General features: G+C 42.7%; 1 pseudogene; it reads right to left on the bottom strand.

Annotated features, from left to right (window-relative positions):
- Positions 1-6,691: 6,691 nt before the first annotated feature.
- LOC115777680 (verrucotoxin subunit beta-like) lies at positions 6,692-13,012 on the bottom strand (annotated as a pseudogene).
- Between the last annotated feature and the right edge of the window lie 8,279 nt (positions 13,013-21,291).

Below are 21,291 nucleotides of genomic sequence, written 5' to 3'. Positions count from 1 at the left end.
TTCCACATACTGCTGCAGGGTGTCTAAGTCAGACAAAGCAGTGTGAATACTCCCCCCGTCACCGTTTTCATCGGGGATGAAGGTGCAACAAGTCTGTCCAATTATCTTACATACTCCTCCCTGCGGGGCGGCCAGCAAGTCCAAAACCACTCTGTTCTGCATCACCATTGCACGCAAGGCGCTCAACTCCTGTGAAGTTCCTTTGCCTAAAGTTCTTGTGGCGTTTATCAGATGTACCTGTTCATCTCGAAATGATCCCGAACCAGTCCAACTCCGACCCATGGAAATAGGCTCTGTCCTATCTTTTCCCCGGTTCCCCATATTCTCCATTCCTCAGGAACATCCTCGACCCGTCCAGTCACTTCACGGCAGTGCCTGCTGGTTGTGCTTGTTCTTTGCATAAAGAACACGTGGTCTGATAATGATGCTATGCCTCACAGTCCATTCCAGTTAGGTGGTAAGGAGACATATGCTTTGTGTCCACATACAATTCAATTCAATTTTATTTATATAGCGCCAAATCACAACAAACAGTCACCTCAAGGCGCTTTGTATTGTGGGTAAAGACCCTACAATAATACAGAGAAAACCCAACAGTCAAAACGACCCCCTATGAGCAGCACTTGGCGACAGTTGAAAGGAAAAACTCCCTTTTAACAGGAAGAAACCTCCAGCAGAACCAGGCTCCGGGAGGGGGGGTCATCTGCCGCGACCGGTTGGGCTGAGGGGAGAGAAAGACATGCTGTGGAAGAGAGCCAGAGATTAATATCAATTAATGATTAAATGCAGAGTGGAGTATAAACAAAGTAAATAAGGTGAATGAGAAACAGTGCATTATGGGAACCCCCCAGCAGACTAGGCCTATAGCAGCATAACTAAGGGAGGGTTCAGGGTCACCTGATCCAGCCCCAACTATAAGCTTGATCAAAAAGGAAAGTTTTAAGCCTAATCTTAAAAATAGAGAGGGTGTCTGTCTCCTGAATCCAAGCTGGAAGCTGGTTCCACAGAAGAGGCGCCTGAAAGCTGAAGGCTCTGCCTCCCATTCTACTCTTAAGTATCCTAGGAACCACAAGTAAGCCAGCAGTCTGAGAGCGAAGTGCTCTGTTGGGGTGATATGGGACTATGAGGTCTTTGAGATAAGATGGTGCCTGATTATTCAAGACCTTGTATGTGAGGAGAAGGATTTTAAATTCTATTCTAGATTTAACAGGGAGCCAATGAAGAGAAGCCAATATGGGAGAAATCTGCTCTCTCTTTCTAGTCCCTGTCAGTACTCTAGCTGCAGCATTTTGGATCAGCTGAAGGCTTTTCAGGGAGCTTTTAGGACAGCCTGATAATAATGAATTACAATAATCCACCCTAGAAGTAATAAATGCATGAATTAGCTTTTCAGCATCACTCTGAGAAAGGATGTTTCTGATTTTAGAAATATTGCGCAAATGCAAAAAAGCGGTCCTACATATTTGTTTAATATGTGCATTGAAGGACATATCCTGGTCAAAAATGACTCCAAGATTTCTCACAGTGTTACTGGAGGCCAAAGTAATGCCATCCAGAGTAAGTATCTGGTTAGACACCATGTTTCTAAGATTTGTGGGGCCGAGAACAAGAATTTCAGTTTGATCTGAATTTAGAAGCAGGAAATTAGAGGTCATCCAGGCCTTAATGTCTTTAAGACATTCCTGCAGTTTAACTAATTGATGTGTGTCATCTGGCTTCATTGATAGGTAAAGCTGAGTATCATCTGCATAACAATGAAAATTGATGCAGTGCTTTCTAATAATACTGCGTAAGGGAAGCATGTATAATGTAAATAAAATTGGTCCTAGCACAGAACCCTGTGGAACTCCATAATTAACCTTAGTGTGTGAAGAAGACTCCCCATTTACATGAACAAATTGGAGTCTATGAGATAAATATGATTCAAACCACTGCAGTGCAGTACCTTTAATACCTATAGTATGCTCTAATCTCTGTAATAAAATGTTATGGTCAACAGTATCAAAAGCTGCACTGAGGTCCAACAGGACAAGAACAGAGATGAGTCCACTGTCAGAGGCTGTAAGAAGATCATTGGTAACCTTCACTAATGCTGTTTCTGTACTGTGATGAATTCTGAAACCTGACTGAAACTCTTCAAATAAACCGTTCCTCTGCAGATGATCAGTTAGCTGTTTTACAACTACTCTTTCAAGAATCTTTGAGAGAAAAGGAAGGTTGGAGATTGGCCTATAATTAGCTAAGACAGCTGGGTCAGTGATGGCTTTTTAAGTAGAGGTTTAATTACAGCCACCTTGAAGGTCTGTGGTACATAGCCAACTAATAAAGACAGATTGATCATTTTTAAGATTGAAGCATCAATAATTGGAAAGACTTCTTTGAACAGTCTAGTAGGAATGGGATCTAATAAACATGTTGCTGGTTTGGAGGAAGTAACTATTGAAGATAACTCTGAAAGATCAATCAGACAGTGCTGAAAGCAGCTGAATATGAATAATTTTTTCTCTAATGTCTAAAATTTTATTTGTAAAGAAATCCATGAAGTCACTACTAGTTAAAGTGAAAGGAATACTCGGCTCTACAGAGCTCTGACTCTTTGTCAGCCTGGCTACAGTGCTGAAAACAAACCTGGGGTTGTTCTTATTTTCTTCAATTAATGCTGAGTAGTAAGATGTCCTAGCTTTACGGAGGATTTGAATTGGATTGAAATTCTTGTTCAATTCAATTCAGTTCAATTTAGATCTGTTTATATAGCACCAAATCACAACATTAGCCTAAAGGCATTTTATATTGTAAGGTAAAGACCCTACAGTAATATAGAGAAAACTCCAACAATCAGACAACCGAGAAAGAACTTGGCAAACAGTGGGAAAGAAAACCTTCCTTTCAAGAGGAAGAAGCCTTCAGCAGAACAAGGTTCAGGGAGGGGCAGTCATCTGCCTCAACTGGTTTAGGGGGAGGGGAGAGAGACAGGACAATAGACACAGGCTTATGTGTCTAAATGAAGATCTTTGAAATTAGAGAGACACAACTTCTCTCCATCTTATGGGTTATCTGCTTTAAAATGCGTGTTTGTGAGTTGATGAAATTACTTCAGATGAGGATACAAACTTCATTTGGTTTCTGTTGTATCCTTAGGTTAGTTCTGATTGGAGAGTTCAACAGCTGTTTTTTCAGCATATATAATATATAAAAGCCAGGATGTTTCTACACTGCGTCTTTAATGTTTCTGTGTTCTGATCATCACAGCTTTGCTCATCAGCCTCTCCTCTGCTTTTATTGATCATCTTCCTGTGCTGAACAGTCATAGTGCAGGTGTAACTTGATATGTTAAAAACTGCTGCAGTTCATTCAGAGGAGCAGGTTTCAGGCTGCTGGACTTCTGCCTGCTGCCTCACTGTCAGATTTCTGCGGCACTTTATGGACTGAAGCCTTTGTTACTAAAATTTGTTCAACTTTTGTTTTTGTTTTTTGTGAAAAATGAGCTGAAAGAGAGTGCCCTCTGCTGGACTTTTGACCAAAATGCAAGCATCTGCTGAGCTCATTGAGTGTAAACTCTGAACTGTTTGAACAAATATTTGAATTATGAACAAACAGTGGACAGTAAGTAAATGAAAATGAAGCTGTAAATGTGTAAATTATAATAATAATAATACATTTCATTTATAACGCACTTTACATTTTTAAAAAACCCTCAAAGTGCTACAAAACAAAAACATTATAACAAACAGTAAAAATATAAAACACACTAAATAACACACCACAGTGTAAATTGAAATACACCAGGGTGTAGATAAAATAGCTAAACATTATGCACAAAGATTAAAAGCTCTTTTTTTGGATAGAGGAAGAAAATAGCTGCTCTCATATCATAATCGTCTCTGCTCTGTTTGATCATTTGCACTGTTTTATTGGTTTAATGAACTGATGTGGCTGCACAGATACGACTGACCTGAAAAATCCTGGAAGAGGAAACTGAGATGCAGAAAAAGACACAAACTGACACATCAGAGGCAGCTTTCATGATTTTAATGAGTTCAACACTGTTCATACATAACAGAATAAACGCATATTAATGCAAATGATTGACAGATAACTGTAGGAAGAAGAAAAAATACAGGGAAGCTAACAAAAAGTAAAATCAAACCATACCACAAAGCGTAAAAACTAAAAATATTTTAATGCAGGATTGAACCAAAATGATCTTCAGCATTTCATGACTTAGCAGCTTTCAATGCCTCGTCATTAAAATCGTGACCTTAGAAACAATCGACATTTCTAAGAGGAAATGAAGAAAAAGAGGATCACGGGTATCACAGAAACACTGAAGCTGAAGTTACACTCACTGTAATAAAAGCACATAAAACATTAAAATAAACATGCATTAACATCAATATCAGGAGTCATTAAATGATTCAGATTGTCCTGATGTTTCAAATCATAAAGAAAATAAACGTAATATTTATTCAAACCTAAAAAATACCAATGAAGCTGAAACTCAGAGACAAAAGGTTAAATACTGTGATCATCTTCAGTGAAATCTTAATTAGACCTGGATGTAACACTTGATAAAATTAAAAACTTGGAAACTTTTATCAGCAAACAGAATGAGTGAGTTTTCTGAACTTGTTTCTTTGTTTCTAATCTGATCGTCACTTCTTGATTGATCAGGTCTTGTTGCAGTTGTGGTTCAAACTGGTCTCGACTTTGTCTTAATTCCTGTTTGTGATCACTTGAATCCAAAATGATGTAGCCCTGTAGGAAATGGACATAAATAAGTTGATTGAATGTGGTTAAATGCATTTATGTGAATGTTACAATTTCAAATGTTAAGGTGTTAAGATAATTAATTTGCCATAAATATTCTATTTTATTTGTTTATTTCAGTTGTTGTGGAGGAAAGCCAATCTAGTGTTTCATTTTAGTCACCTGTTTCTGTACTGGCTGCTGATTGGAGGTGGTGTGAGTGTGCACGAGAGAGGAAAAAAGAGAGACCCGAGAAGAGAGGCAACTTTGACTGGAAAAGTGAAAGTTTTATGGCGAGTTAAACTGGTACTCCGTGTTCGGACATCGGCCAGGTGGACGGAAGGAGGACAGTTTAATTTGGCGCAGCCTACGCCTCTAAGTGTTTGGACTTGAAAGTCGTGGTTTGCTCGCTGGATAATCGAGCGGAAATTAGCCGCGCTGATCGTCTGAAAGCTGCGGTTGGCTAGCCCGGCTAAGGGGCTCGACACACGGGGAGCGACGTCGCTCGCTCTCCATTCATTTCCTATGGAGCTTGTGCGATGAGGCGACAATCGCTTGCCCTCCTCCAGCTAAGCGACCGGCGACGTTCGTGCATGTGAAATTTCGAGCTCGTACACGTAGACGTGCACACGCGACCAGGCGACGCGACACAACAAAGTTGGAAAATGTTCTACTTTTGTCGCTGTCGCGTGGCACTAAACCAATCAGCAAGAGTTTCATTGACTGACCAATGAGCGAAGAGTATGCTACACACTGCAGTCTGCAACCACTTTCAGCAGGAAGGAAAGCATCGTTTTAGCTGTGTTTGACTTTCCTATATTATATGACATTTCACGCAGTGATTATCGAGTTAAACATAAAAGGCAGCCATATGAGAACGTGTTGGTGCAAGACTAACGTTAAACAGACGGATAGAGAGGACTTTTGTGCTAATATAGGATGAACGCGAGGTTGTCTTTTTCTTTTGTAGAGGAGACTTAACAGCAAGATTTCTGTCAGTTCCAATAAAATCTTCAGACTCCTCATCTTTATTGCCGTGTCTGACACGGACTGCTTTGAAAATGTCTAAATCCCTCCAGTTTCATAACCAATCACATTTCTTGGAGACGAGTGACGTAAGAGCGCGATTCGCAAAGCTGCCTTCGCTATCGCGTCCCGTGTGTTCAGTTTCACCCCAGTGGCGATGCGACCCATTCGTCGCTGTCGTTTGTCGCTCCCCGTGTGTCGAGCCCATAATCGCTACAGGACTCGGCTGACTCTTACCGCACACAGACATAAGGAGGATCCCAGATAGCGCTCTGAGCTACCTATAGTTCAGAGTTCCTCTGGCCACGCGGGAAACGGCGACCAGGCGGGTATTCCCTGTGCTTCTTGCCTGTGTGGGAAGGACAACGTGGATTGAACGTTTGCACCGCCATATTGGAAAAAGGTACTGTTGGCTTATTATTTTATTTGGCTCTAATTGAGTGAAAGGACCGCAAAGTTTCTGGTATCACCGTACCCGAGCTCCGAATCAGGCCTGCAACGGGTTTGTTTTGTTTGATAACATATTATTTGGGACTGTTGTGTGTGGGAATACATATATATTTGAATTGTTAATTGACCTGAAAGAACTGAAATATTGCTTTAAGTGTGTTTTTGGTGTTTTCTAATTAAAGGGTGGCATTGTTCATTCCAATTGTAGAGTGTGTGATGTTATAGTGGTTAAGTAATTAATATCGTTGAATACGAACTCAGGGCCCATTCATGCCGATCAGTAGTATGTGGGTTACAGTGATTGAGAAGTTTCTTTCCCTTCTCTATTTTATCCATGATGTGGGCTTTTTCTTTCATCTCCTTCAGGGACTGAACTCGTCCCTTCCAGCCCGCTTTGCCCTCAGATTTCTCTCAGTCGAGCACGTCGACGTTCTCTGTGGACGGAGGGCGTGGCTTCACTGATATGGCTTTAAGTCTGTTCAGACACTTGGGAGCAAAAAACTTCTTCATGCTTTTTATCTCCATGGTCCAAAACCATGGAGACTTCATTAGCTGGTCCAACACCTGCTGAAGTCACTGCTCTGCATCTGAACACATACTCTGTGTTTGGTTTCAGATCTGTCACTGTGACTTCTTCAGCCTTTGCTCCTGTCTGTTGCTGCCATCCATCCTCCCCACTGACACAGTACTCAACAGAGTAGGAGGTGATGTTCTCTGCTCCAAATGTGTGTGGAGAAATCTTCAGAGTCACACTGTTGTGGTTTCTGTCAGCTGCTGTCACAGTTTCAGGCTTTGAAGGAGGTTCAAAGTTCTCACTGACAGCAAATCCGTCTTTATAAAGGTAAGTGCTGGAACCTTCCTGTGTCTCATTAGTTAATCCGACTGTCAGGAACTTCATGTACTCATTCTTCTTGTTGGCCTCTGAAAAATCACTGAAGAGTTTGGCTTTCTTCCTCATTTCACCTGTTACTTCTTTGGAGGCGTACCACTGTTCCTTCTCTACATCATGAGAGTGAGGATCTTGAAGGTCTGTGTTGGTTTTTCCTTTTAAGTAGTTTGATAAAGCTGAGAGGTATGGTTCATCCTTTCCCAGAGAGGTGAAAACTAAACACACAACTTGCTCTTCTTCGTACAGATGACTGTGTGATGGGATGATCTTGGTGTTTGTCATGTTTTTGGTGACAGATTTTAAGATACTGATTTCTCTCTCTTTACAGTCCATCCACTCGTTCAGGTTTTTGCTGCTGAAAGGTGAAGAATGTCTCTTCTTCAGGACCTCTGCAAGCTCAGCCTCCTCTTCTCCTCCTCCTCGGATTGATGGAAGTTTCTTTGCCAAAGTTTGTTGGAATTCCAGCTTAAACTCAGAGCATATTTCTTTAAAACTTTCCAGTTTTTTGCCGATCTGTGGGAACTGCTGTGCAGTGATGGTTCTCATCATTCCACCTCATTTCCAGCTCACTGAAGTCCTCCAGAACTCTCTGAGCTTCTTGGACTAATTCGATACTGATCTCACGGATGAGTTTAGCAGCAGAAGAATCTAAAGTTGTCAGTGGCAGCAGCCAGACCTTCACTGGTACAGCTTTTTCTCTATTGGTTTCCAGTAATTTTGGCAGACTTTTGTAAGTTTCTATAGCATCTTGAAAGGTTGTTGGAGGTTCTGGAAGGCAAAAGTCTCCATAAAATCTGCAGGAGAATTAATCAACATTTGCTTTGTCCGTTTCTTCTATCTTCAGGGAACCTTTCCCCTCTATGACACATTTTGGAATTTTCTTGATGATCGCATTCAAGCTGCCCTGAACATCTCGATGATTCTCCTTTTCAAAAACCTCACGGTCAAACCCAAAGAAAGCTTGTGCTCCATAAAGAATAGCTGTGACTACATGTGTCGCTAAACCTTGATCAAAAACATATGGATGCTTCACATTTCCTCTTCCAAGCTGATTCATGGACAGCTCCTGGATCTTTGTGGTCGCCTTGTACTTCAGTGTTACTCTGGCCTGATTTCTGGAAGACTTACTATCATTCAGATATTTGGCCAATCCGTCAACCTGAACGAGTCCACCCAAGAAACTTGCCTTCAGTGAAGCATTAACACTTAGAGCTGAAGATTTGTCATCGATTGATTCAGATGCAACTATTTCAAAATCATTATATGTTTGTGGTCTTTCTCCAATATCCTTCATCAGGTCATCCCAATCCCACAGGGTCATTCCTGCAAGAGAAGAAGATAACATGGTTCAACCTGTTTGAGGAACCCCACATGTAAGGGGCCCCGCACAAGATTCTCCAATACAGGCACAAAAGCTTCTCTCTGAAAGGTAGGATCTGAACCAATCTAAAGCAACATGCTTCATGCCCACCCAGTTTTCCTGATGAGACAGGAGGATGTGAAGGTCCACTGTATCGAAGGCTACTGTTAGATCCAACAGGCCCAAAGCAACACAGTGATTGGAGTCAATGGATCAAAGAATGTCTTTAAAAACCCGCAACAGTGCCGACTCAGTACTGTGATGGGATTTAAAACCAGACGGGAACACCTCCAGGGTGTCATGATTATTTAAAAGTGATCTCAGTTGGCAGTAGATGATTTTCTCTAAAATTTAGAAAGAAAAGGAAGTTTGGAGATTGGCCTAAAATTGAAAAGTTTAGAGGAGTCTAAACAAGGTTTCTAAATAAGTGGGGACACAACTGCCTTCTTAAAGCTGGCAGGCAGTGTACCATTCGCTAATCTCCCATTAATAATATTAAGTACATATGGTGCCAAGGTGGAAAGAACCTCTTTAAAAAGACGAGGTGGAATGGGGTCATTTGGAGAGCCAGCAGGCTTTAAATGACCAATGATATCTCTCAGAGATGGCAAACTGACAGGCTCAAACTGGTCAAAAACAGCCGGGCATGTCACAGAGACAGAGGGGTCATAAGAGGGAGAACTAATGATGGCCCTGATGATAGCATCCTTATTGATAAAGTTCTCACACAATTCAGTGGAGCTCTCCAGGCAATCTGATTGTGGTGCATTTAGAGCAGAATTTACAATTTTAAAAAGAACACAGGGATTGTGACAGAAGAAATAATATCAGAAAAGTACTTAGATTTAGCGGCTTTCACAGTTTTCTGATAAAAACGCCAGCTGTCACATAACAACTGGAAGGACACCTGTAACTTGTCCTTCTTCCACTTTCGCTCAGCTCTCCTGCAAGTGCACCTGGCAGCGTGCGTAGCGTCATTCATCCAAGGCTCAGATCAAGGTTTGGAAAATCTATTTTTCAGCGAAGCCACAGTATCTAAGACGGTCTGGCAGGTCAAGCTGAACTGAGAGGTAAATTCCTCAACATCTGAATTAGAGCTGAGAGACTCAGAAGGGCTGATTGCAGCGTTAAAGGCTGTGGAGAACTGAGTGGCAGTGGAGGAATTAAAAACACGACAGCGCTGTGTAGCAGCGCAAGATTTCACCATATGACAAAAGAAAGGCACATTAAAAACAACGGGCATATGGTCAGAAAAAACAGCATCACAAACCTCCAAATTAGAAACAGTAAATCCATATGTTAAAACAAGGTCGAGAGTGTGCCCACGTTCTTGTGTTGGACTGGACACAGACTGTACAAAATTAAAAGAGTCAATAAGATGTAGGAAATCATTGGCCAACAGCTTCAAGGGACAGCATACATGAATATTAAAATCACCAACTATTAAAATCCGATCATAGTTTGGCATTATTCCCGCCAAGAAGTCAGAAAAGTCACCAATGAATTCTTTGTTACACTTGGGTGGTCTGTATACAACAGCGCACAACACTGGGGAGACAGAGCAAAGCTCAAATAAGTTCATTTCAAAGCTGGAATAAGATGTTGTCAGATTGACCTGTTTACACTTATATCGTTCTTTGTAAACAGCTGCTGTGCCTCCGCCACGTCCTGACGTCCTCGGAGATTTAAAGTAAGTGCAGTTGGGTGGCAAAAGTTCACAGAAAGCACTAGACTCACCAACAGCCTTCCATGTCTCAGTAACACAGAGAAAGTTCAGTCTGCGGGATATAAAGAAATCCTTCAGGATAAACATTTTGCTAGCTAGTGATCTAGCATTTACCAGCACCATCCTGACAGGAGCCGCAGCATTAGGTGACTGTTGGGCCCGAGAGAGAGGCCGCAGATCGCATAGGTTCACCCCACAGCCACAGAGGTAGGGAAAGGAGAGACCTGTCGGTTGCACCTCATCCAAGCCGACCACAGGATCCAGAGAGGAGGCAATCAGATCCAGGAAGCCCCACAAAATAAGATGAAGAGATGCTGATCCCGTATCTCCAGAGAAAGCGACAGGAGAGCACACCAAACTAATACGTTTTGTCAGCCTGTTGCTGCATTTCCCACGATGTCTGCGCCTTCTGCGTGCAGATAGAGCCAGAAAACGGCAGAGGTAAGCCGGTATACCCAAAGGAGGTCGAAGGTAGAAGGTCCTTAGGAAGGTATTTAGGAGTGTTTGGCGATCATAAACCAGTAGAGAGTGGACGTTCAGCGTAACAAACAACCAAAACAGCAGGACAACAACCACAGTTCGTAGAGAGAGAAGGCAGACCACAGACACTGGCACAATCTTGGAGGTTTACACAACAATACACTGTGACGTATGCTGAAAATCACTCTAAACACTCTAAATGGAATGAAAATTTCTATTTTATTTATTAAAATTTGAACTTTTATGAAGCATCTGCATGGAAATCAGCCACAAAGGGTCATGGTCCCAGGCCGTATGCCCAGTGTTTTGTGTTCTTTCCCTTATGGTTCATTGTTTCCGAGTTTTCTTAATGTTTAGACTCCTCAGTGTCGTTCCTCTTGTCTCATATGTTTTGTTCCTAGTGTTGTGATATGACTGCTTCTCTGTTCCTGCGCTTATTTGTTTGCTGTTTTACTTTGTCAGTCTCTGTCATTTATGCTGTGTTTAGTTACACTTCCTGGTCTTGTCTTTTGTTATTCCTTGCACCTGTGCTTCCCACCTGTTGCCTGTTTCCTTGTTAGTTTTTGTGTATATATTGTCTCTGTATTCCCCTGGTCCCTTGTCCCTTGTCATGTCGTCGTCAATATTACCAAGCTGTGTGTCACCCTCCTCCATAATTTATGGTTAATTCTGGTACCCGTCCAGTGAGTCCACTTTAATTGTTCAGTTTAAGTTCAGTTCTGCTTTGTCAGTCCTGCATTCTGGGTCCAAGTTCACCTCCCACACAGCTCTCCAATACAGAAAGACACAACCATTACATGTACCCCGCGGACTTAGACTTGTGTGGGCGGCAGCGAGTTGTCCATGCCTACCTGCAGGAACTGGTGAAGTCGAAGCCGTGGCTCACCCCAGAGTGTGAGCCAGAGTTTGGGGGCACTCACCTTGTCCTGGGAGGTCCCTGCTGGGGAAAGGGACCTCAGTGTCATTGCTCGCCACTCCGCCACCTGAGAAACCTGCACCTCCGCAACAGCCACCCAAACAATCGTCAAAGCAGCCCCAGCTGTTGGATGAGATAGCTGTGTGCCCCGCACTGCAGCCCCAGCCTGCGCACCCAGACCTACCTGGATTACAGAGCAAGGACTTTTTTCCCCACACACGTCTGCTGATGCCTGGCCTCTGTACCCTGTTTGAACCAGGACTGGTGCAGTGGTCTGTGTAGCGTCCAGCTCCACTTGAATGTCCCGAGTGTCTGGAGCTGATGGGTCCCGGTCCTTCCCTGTCTTCACAATATCCCGAGTCTTCGGAGCCAGAACCCAAGGGTCCAACACTACCAGTGTTTGAGGTGTCCTGTTGCATGCTAAGGCTCTGGAAAGTTGTCATCGCCGCAGCTGGGATTGCAGTTGGCCTCTGGATTTGCATTGTTGCCACTGCTGGCTCTGTGGCTGGCCTCCCGATCTGCATCATCTCTGCTGCTGGCCACCTTCTTGGACCCCTGATCTGCTTCACTACCATGTTAGACCCCCAGTCTTTAGGTTTGGCCCCTTGGCCCGGGTGAAGTCCTGAACTGTTTGGACTCTGCTGTCTGGCCGCATGGCCTGGGCAGTTCCTGAACTGTAACCAGTTCAGAGACTGGTTACAGTCCCCAGACCCCTGACCCCAGACCCCTGAACCATTTTCGCCCCTGTTCTGACTCATCCTGAGGTTTTTGGTTTTGGACTGTTTTTCTGGCATTGTGCCACCTCTTATTGTTCTGTACCCATGGCTAGGGGGACCACCTAAACTGTTTGTTTTGGTCGCAGCTTTGGGTTTTTTTTTTTTTTTAACCATGCTGTGTGTCACCCTGCTCCATATTTTATGTTTGGTTTTAGCACCCATCCAGTCCAGGGCTCAAATTCTAAAAGAGTGCTTTACAGAGCATGTGGTATCATTTTCACGCCACCAAAGAGTCCAGACCTTAACGTCACTGAGAATCTTTGGAGTGCTGGAGAAGACTTTAGCTGTCACACTCTCCCATCATCAATACTTTTTACAAAAGTTTGCAATAATGCGATACCAGTTTGAAATTTGACAAACATTCATGTTCACTCAATAAAGTGGTGCTCACATACAAGGGCCTTGACTCGATCCTTAAAATGTTGTAATGACTGCTCAAACTGAACTTATATCTAATTTAATTTTTTTTACATTTCAGACTTAGTCTCAGACTTTAGACTGCAGAGTTAATGACTTTAAATAAGAAAAGTTTGTGGCACATCAAGAAATTTACATGTAAATTCTTACCAGGAATGAGCAAGTCACTGCGGCAGTCGTACATCATTCCGAGGCTGAAAGGCCGACCGAGTGCTGCCACCTCCATCGCCCTGCCTGATGTACACTCCATCCTTCAGTCCAAACTGGAATAAATAGAAAACAGTTTGTGAGACTCTCTTTGTGATCTCCCCGCTTGCCTCCAAAGAGCCAATCAAAAAAGGGAAACATATCAGCCAATCATTCATGTTACTCTGACACATGCACAGAGCATTCCAGAGCATCCTGCATGCCAATCCTTGGGCAAGATACTTAACCCCAAGTTGCTCTCCGATGCAAGCGTTGGAGTGTGAATGTTAGACAGTAAAAGTGCTTAACTTCAGACAAAAGTGCTTGTATGAATGGGTAAATGCAAACGTGTTGTATAAAGCTCTGTAGAGCCGAGTATTCCTTTCACTTTAACTAGTAGTGACTTCATGAATTTCTTTACAAATAAAATTTTAGACATTAGAGAAAAAATTATTCATAACCATCTCAAAGGTTTATTTTTTTTTTTTTAGGGGTGGGACTTTAACGCGTTAATTTCGATTAATTAATTACGGGGAAATTAACGAATTAAAAATTTTAACGCATTTTAATCGCACTTTGCACCGTGGAACGTTTCTCAGTGCACGAGTTCCAGGCATACAGATTATATCGACGCACAATGTCCAGATTCAGGGGCCTCATCCTTCGAATGAACCCGGCCCACGTCCTTCAGAGCCCACGTAGACCGCAAAAGCCAGAAGTGAGCGGCTAGCCTTCATATCAGCGTCACCTGCCCTCACCTCTGCATAGCTCATGTCGCCTAGCAACCGTGAGTGTGAAGCACAGCTGTGTAAAAACAGCTGGTTACACGGAGAACGAACTTTTTCTCCTTTTTGAAGAAGAAGAAGAAGAAGAAGAAACAGCCTTTATTGTCCCACAGAGGGGAAATTTGGGTGTAACAGCAGCCGCAGTTATTATAAATATAAATAAAGATATAATAATTCACACTATTAAGAAAAGAATATATATAAAATCAACAAACAATATTAACCTTAATACTACTAATAATAACACTATATACAATGTACATGATGTGCCTGTGTGTTGAACCTTAACAGGCCGGACTATTTACAGTATATTATATATTATCCTACATTGTGTAGGCTATTGTGGTTTTTGTTGGGAGCAGTGATGGTTATAAAGTCTTACAGCTGCTGGGAGGAAGGATCTGCGGTAACGCTCCTTTGTGCATTTAGGATGCAGCAGTCTGTCACTGAAGGAGCTCTCCAGCTCAGCAACAGTTTCATGCATGGGATGGGAGACCTTGTCCATCAGTGATGTTATTTTGGTCAGAGTCCTTCTGTCTCCCACCACCTGCACTGAGTCGAGAGGACATCCTAGGACAGAGCTGGCTTTCCTGATGAGCTTGTCTATCCTCTTCCTCTCAGCTGTAGACAAGCTGCTGCTCCAACATACTGCTGCATAGAAGATGGCTGATGCCACCACAGAGTCGTAGAAGGTCTTCAGGAGTGTCCCCTGCACTCCAAAAGACCTCAGCCTTCTCAGCAGGTAGAGTCTGCTCTGACCCTTCCTGTAGAGCGCATCAGTGTTATGAGTCCAGTCCAGTTTATTGTTTAGGTGAACACCCAGGTACTTATAAGAGTCCACTATCTCAATGTCCACTCCCTGGATGTTCACCGGTGTCCGTGTGGTGGGTCTGGGCCTGCGGAAATCCACCACCAGCTCCTTGGTTTTAGCGGCGTTGATCAGGAGGTGGTTCCGCTGGCACCAGTCCACAAAGTCCTGAGTCCACTGTCTGTACTCTGAGTCATCCTCACCTGTGATGAGGCCAACTATGGCAGAGTCGTCAGAGAACTTCTGCAGATGGCAGCGTGGGGAGTTGATGGAGAAGTCTGCAGTGTAGAGGGTGAAGAGGAACGGTGCCAGCACAGTTCCCTGTGGGGCCCCCGTACTGCAGACCAGCCTGTCAGAGACACAGCCCTGTGTCCTCACGTACTGTGGGCGGTCAGTGAGGTAGTCCAGTATCCACTCGGAGATGTGGTGGTCCACTCCTGACAGTTCCAGCTTGTCTCTCAGAAGTCCTGGCTGGATGGTGTTAAAAGCACTGGAGAAATCAAAGAACATGATCCTCACAGTGCTTCCAGGCTTCTCCAGGTGGGTCAGAGCTCGGTGCAGGAGGTAGATGATGGCGTCATCCACCCCGATGCCAGGCCGGTAGGCGAACTGCAGCGGGTCCAACGAAGACGACACCATGAGGCGTAGATGGTTGAGGACCAGCCTCTCGAGGGTCTTCATTAGATGCGATGTCAGGGCTACCGGCCTGTAGCTGCTAAGATCCTTTGGATGTTTGGTCTTTGGTACCGGTACCACACAGGAGGTCTTCCACAGTTGTGGTACTTTCCCCAGCTTCAAGCTCAGGTTGAACATGTATCCCATGATGCCACACAGCTGATCTGCGCAGCACCTCAGGAGCCTGGAGCTGATGCCGTCTGGACCAGCAGCCTTTCGCACCTTGATCTTACGTAGCTCCTTCCTCACATGATGAGTTGAGAGGGACAAGATGGAGGTGGGGGATGGGGGTTGTGAGATGGAGTCCTCAGAAGTGAAGGGGGTGGGTGATGGCTGAGAGCTGAGAGGTGTGAGGTCCCAAGAAGAAGAAAGGTTGGCAGTCATTAAAGATGGTGGGGCTGACAGCAGGGGGGACTGGGCTGGGGGAGGGGTGGGTGGCTGGTCAAACCTGTTAAAGAACTGGTTCAGGTTGTTAACCCACTCTAAGTCTCCCACAACCCTAGGGCTTGGTTTGTGGCCTGAAATTGAGTTCAAACTCCTCCAAACCCCACTGATGTTGCTCTGCTGTAGCTGGTCCTCCATCTTCTTCCTGTAGATGTTTTTTCCATCCCTGATTTTCCTTCTCAGATCCTTCTGCACGGCTCTCAGCTCCTCCTTATTTCCTGATCTAAAGGCTCTCTTCTTCTCCTTCAGGAGAGCCTTTATTTCAGAGTTGATCCAGGGTTTGTTGTTTGAAAAACACCGTACCCTCCTGGTGGGCACAGTGTTTTCCACGCAGAAATTGATGTAATCAGTGATGCAGTCCGTGATGCTGTTGATTTTTTTGTGGTTTAATTTTAAGTCTTTAATTCAAAATAAGCTGTTAAAACAAGCATAACAACATCAAGGAATACAGCTGAGAGAATGATTAATTTCCAACTATATTAAGTGAGACATTAATGTTGAATAAAACTATCCAGTTATGATGCTGAACTTTAATTTCAGGAGTTTGCTTATCACAGGAGCACTTCCACCCTTCGTTGGTCTGTGTAGTAGACTGGTGGGAAAATGAACAACATTTTGAAGTTTAAGCTTATGTATATTGATTCATTCATCAACTAAACTTAAATTAATATTTATCATGTTAAATATTGAAATGTGATTAAAATGTGATTAATTTTGATTAATTAATTACAAAGCTCCTAATTAATTCGATTAATTTTTTTAATCAAGTCCCACCCCTAATTTTTTTATTTATTTTTTTAAGCCTGTCATGTCTGGCGTTTTTCGCAGTGAGAATGATGATCTGAATGCACTGATGTACGAAACATATTTGCTTTAACAAGAACAGCTCTATAAGTTTTCTATAGGCTATTCTTGTTAATGTTTGTATTTTTATTTATTTATCTTTTTATTTAGTTATTTATGCCAAGTCTGACAGGCAACAAGGAAGGGGCAAGAACAAGGGGGGGGGGGGGCAAAAGGAAGAAAGAAAAAAAAAATCAAAGAAAAGTAGATATACACACATACACACACACACACACACACACACGCACATACATACATAGACACACATACACACAATTTTATTGTTTGCAGTAATGTGTGTGTATGCGCCTCTGTAGTGCAATGTACTCAATAATGAGGGCAAGAAACTGCAACCATGCCGCCCGCGATCCAGAGGCAGATAGAGAAGGACTCAGGGGACCCAGGCCATCCACAGCCCAGGCGCTCAGAAGACCTGAGGCCACACATCCTGATGGCAACCGTGTGCACACCCCAGAGGAGGAAGGAGGGAGACCACAGACCGAGCCCCCATGGCCAAAGGGCAAAGATTGATCTTCATGTTCGGCTGCTTTCAGCACTGCTGGTATTTGTTTAGACTCTTTGGCTCCAGTTGATCTTTCAGAGTTATCTTCAATAGTTACTTCCTCCAAACCAGCAACATGTTTGTTAGATCCCATTCCTACTAGACTGTTCAAAGAAGTCTTTCCAATTATTGATGCTTCAATCTTAAAAATGATCAATCAGTCTTTATTAGTTGGCTATGTACCACAGACCTTCAAGGTGGCTGTAATTAAACCTCTGCTTAAAAAGCCATCACTGAGCAGCAGGGTTATAATAATTTTGGATTTTACATTATCGTTTAGTTTTGGTTAGTTTTTAATTTTCTCTAATTCAGTTAGTTTTAATTAGTTTCCAGAGTGGTTTTGCTCGTTTTTATTAGTTTTTATTTTTGGTTTATTGCTTAGTTTTAGTTTAGTTTCGTTAGTTTCTGTATTAGTTTTAGTTTTTCATACTTTGTCAGGTGCAAGATTCAAGGTACAAGAGTGACTATTGTGTAATAAAAACTCAACAAAAGATACCGTAAAGAAATATATTCAACAACCAACTGTTCACAGACAGCAGCACTATGTGCTAATTGTGTGTAATATTAAGGACACACATGAACATCAACAGGGAGAAACAAAGAAAAACATGAACTCCCAAACTCAATAAATTCTACAATAAACTCCCAATTAAAGTTCAGTGTCAGTGCAGCAGATTAACAGCAGCTTCTGTTTTGGAGCTAGCTTGGTTAGATGCTCCATATGTGGCCGACCTCATGTCGCATTTCTGCTTGTGTAGCTGGATTGTCTGTTCATTACCTTACGGTCGTGTGCTGGTGTTTTATATGTGGTTCCAGCTGGGACTTCTTTTGGTCCTCGCTCAGTTTTTTGGCTGCAAACATATTTGTCCCTGTTTTTTCACTTTCTTCATTCCCTTGATTCCTTATATTGATTGTTCCTGATTGTTATTCTCTCACTGATAAAGTGGAAACGCACAAGGACGGAACAGGTTCATCACAACGTTGCAGCTGAGCGGACCCAACGAGTAGTCACATTTCTCTGGAGGTGAACCCCAGATCACATCGGTTCAGAGCGGTTTCCGTAGCTGCCTTGTGTGCGCTTCTCAGGTGGACTTTGACGTTTCTGTTTTTTCCTCACTGAGACGTGTTCCATACATTTTTCAGTTTTAATTAGTTATCGTTTTTCCTTTTAATTTTAGATTTTATTTGTTTCAGTTAACGACAATGTTTTTTCAATTTCAGTTTTCGTTATTTCGTTCGTTTTCGTTAACTATAATAACCTTGCCCAGCTGTCTTAGCTAATTATAGGCCAATCTCCAACCTTCCTTTTCTCTCAAAGACTCTTGAAAGAGTAGTTGTAAAACAGCTCACTGATCATCTGCAGAGGAACGGTTTATTTGAAGAGTTTCAGTCAGGTTTCAGAATTCATCACAGTACAGAAACAGCATTAGTGAAGGTTACAAATGATCTTCTTAGAGCCTCTGACAGTGGACTCATCTCTGTACTTGTCCTGTTGGACCTCAGTGCAGCTTTTGATACTGTTGACCATAACATTTTATTACAGAGATTAGAGCATACTATAGGTATTAAAGGTACTGCACTGCAGTGGTTTGAATCATGTTTATCTCATAGACTCCAATTTGTTCATGTAAATGGGGAGTCTTCTTCACACACTAAGGTTAATTATGGAGTTCCACAGGGTTCTGTGCTAGGACCAATTTTATTTACATTATACATGCTTCCCTTAGGCAGTATTATTAGAAAGCACTGCATCAATTTTCATTGTTATGCAGATGCTACTCAGCTTTACCTATCAATGAAGCCAGATGACACACATCAATTAGTCAAACTGCAGGAATGTCTTAAAGATATTAAGGCCTGGATGACCTCTAATTTCCTGCTTCTAAATTCAGATAAAACTGAAGTTCTTGTACTCGGCCCCACAAATCTTAGAAACATGGTGTCTAACCAGATACTTACTCTGGATGGCATTACTTTGGCCTCCAGTAACACTGTGAGAAATCTTGGAGTCATTTTTGACCAGGATATGTCCTTCAATGCACATATTAAACAAATATGTAGGACCGCTTTTTTGCATTTGCGCAATATTTCTAAAATTAGAAACATCCTTTCTCTGAGTGATGCTGAAAAGCTCATTCATGCATTTATTACTTCTAGGGTGGACTATTGTAATTCATTATTATCAGGCTGTCCTAAAAGCTCCCTGAAAAGCCTTCAGCTGATCCAAAATGCTGCAGCTAGAGTACTGACAGGGACTAGAAAGAGAGAGCAGATTTCTCCCATATTGGCTTCTCTTCATTGGCTCCCTGTTAAATCTAGAATAGAATTTAAAATTCTTCTCCTCACATACAAGGTCTTGAATAATCAGGCACCATCTTATCTCAACGACCTCATAGTCCCGTATCACCCCAATAGAGCACTTGACGTAGCAGTTGTCAGTTCACAGCACTGTGAGACCCGCATGGTGCTGTTAATGGAGTCGTTGAAGCATTGCTAGTCTGGTGAAAGCTGTAATCTTTGTAGATGGTTCACACAAAAAGTAAACAGGAAATATATCAGAGTAATACAGTTTAAATTTGACTTTGTTTGTGATGCAGTCATGGTCAGGTGTTTAGGCCTGTGGTAAAAAGACTATTTCCCAACAGAAAGAAGGCAAGACAACGGTGTAGTAACTCAAGTCTTTTTTGTGAATCTCGGCAGTACCGAACAAGGCAGCATGCCACTGAACAGCCTAGTTATTAATGTTCTCCACCAGCTTATTTACAGATAACCTTAAAGATAATAACATTTATACTAGCTATGTTTCCACTAACTGCAGCACACTGGAGGACAGTGGTGAAGACCTAGACAGTCTACAAATTTATATTGAGTGTTTTGCTTGGGATTTATTGACATATTTTAACCGCTGGTGCTCTGCAGCAGGTGTGACTACTTTTGATTGCCTTTGTGACCTAATTGTCCTAGAGCAATTTTACAACTCAGTACCAGAGCACATTGCAACCTACCTGAGTGAACGTAAAGTTACTAATGTTTTTGAAGCAGCCACTTTGGCTGACGATTATGTATTGGTACACAGAAATAATGCTGGTGGGGTGTACCCCCCATTTGACAGGGGTACTTAGGCGTTGGCACTCTAATAAGACACCAGTTTTCAAAGTAGCTAGAGGTCTGTGGGCTGTGTCTGATCCAGCACAGTCTTGACATTATTGCCATGGGTTAGGTCATTGGAAGAATCAGTGCCCCATTTTGAAATCTAAATCTAGACATTCAAGCAGTGGCCTGTTGGGCTCTCGAGCTAAAGGTACTGCTGCTGTGGTGTTATTCTGCTCTAGTCTTTCCCAGTGTGAGGGGCATGACTATGACTATTGCAGATAAGATTCTGAGGTCACCAAGGCGGAAGTCTTCCGCCACCTGGCTACGCCTAAAAATTCTGTCCATAAAAATTAGGAACAGAATTGGTGACAAAGGGCAGTCCTGGCGAAATCCAACTATCACAGGAAACTAGTTCGACTTATTGCCGGCAATGCAGACCAAGCTCTCACTGCAGTTGTATGGGGACTGAGTGGCTTGCAACAACGAGCCAGACACCCCATACTTCCATAGCACCTCCCACAAGATACCGCGAGGAACATGGTTGAATGCCTTCTCCAAGTCCAGAAAACACATGTAGACTAGATGGACAAACTCCCTCGAACACTCAAATATCCTCGAGATGCTAAAGAGCTGGTCCAGAGTTCCATGACCAGGACAAACAAAAAAAAGCATTGTTCCTCCAGAAACTGAGGTTAAACAAGTGGATGGTGTAGCTACTCTGGTCTGCTCAAAAGGACTTCACGCTTCGTACTGATGTCCACAGACATTTATTTCTTTTACAGATCATAAACGATGCACGGATCATCAATGGAACACCTGGAACACCGTGAAAACTAAAATAAAGAACAAAATGGCTTCGTTCAAACTCTCGCATTCATATTAAACATAAATCACACATTTCAGTTGTAACACATATTAACAGCATTGCAAATAATCATTACCGTGTGCGCCTGTTGACCAGTAGTAGAATATCGTTAGCAGATTTGAGTCTTTTATCGACGATTTCGTTTCTCTCTGCCTTCTCTTGTGTCCGTTCTCTCCCGCTACTGACAACACACACTTCCGGGTCATGCATTTCCATGACTTAATACAAATATAGTTTTCTTTTA

Source organism: Archocentrus centrarchus, unplaced genomic scaffold (assembly GCF_007364275.1).
Source record: "Archocentrus centrarchus isolate MPI-CPG fArcCen1 unplaced genomic scaffold, fArcCen1 scaffold_64_ctg1, whole genome shotgun sequence".
In the NCBI taxonomy this organism is placed as follows: Eukaryota; Metazoa; Chordata; class Actinopteri; order Cichliformes; family Cichlidae; genus Archocentrus; species Archocentrus centrarchus.
This window is presented reverse-complemented; position numbering and strand designations above follow the sequence as displayed.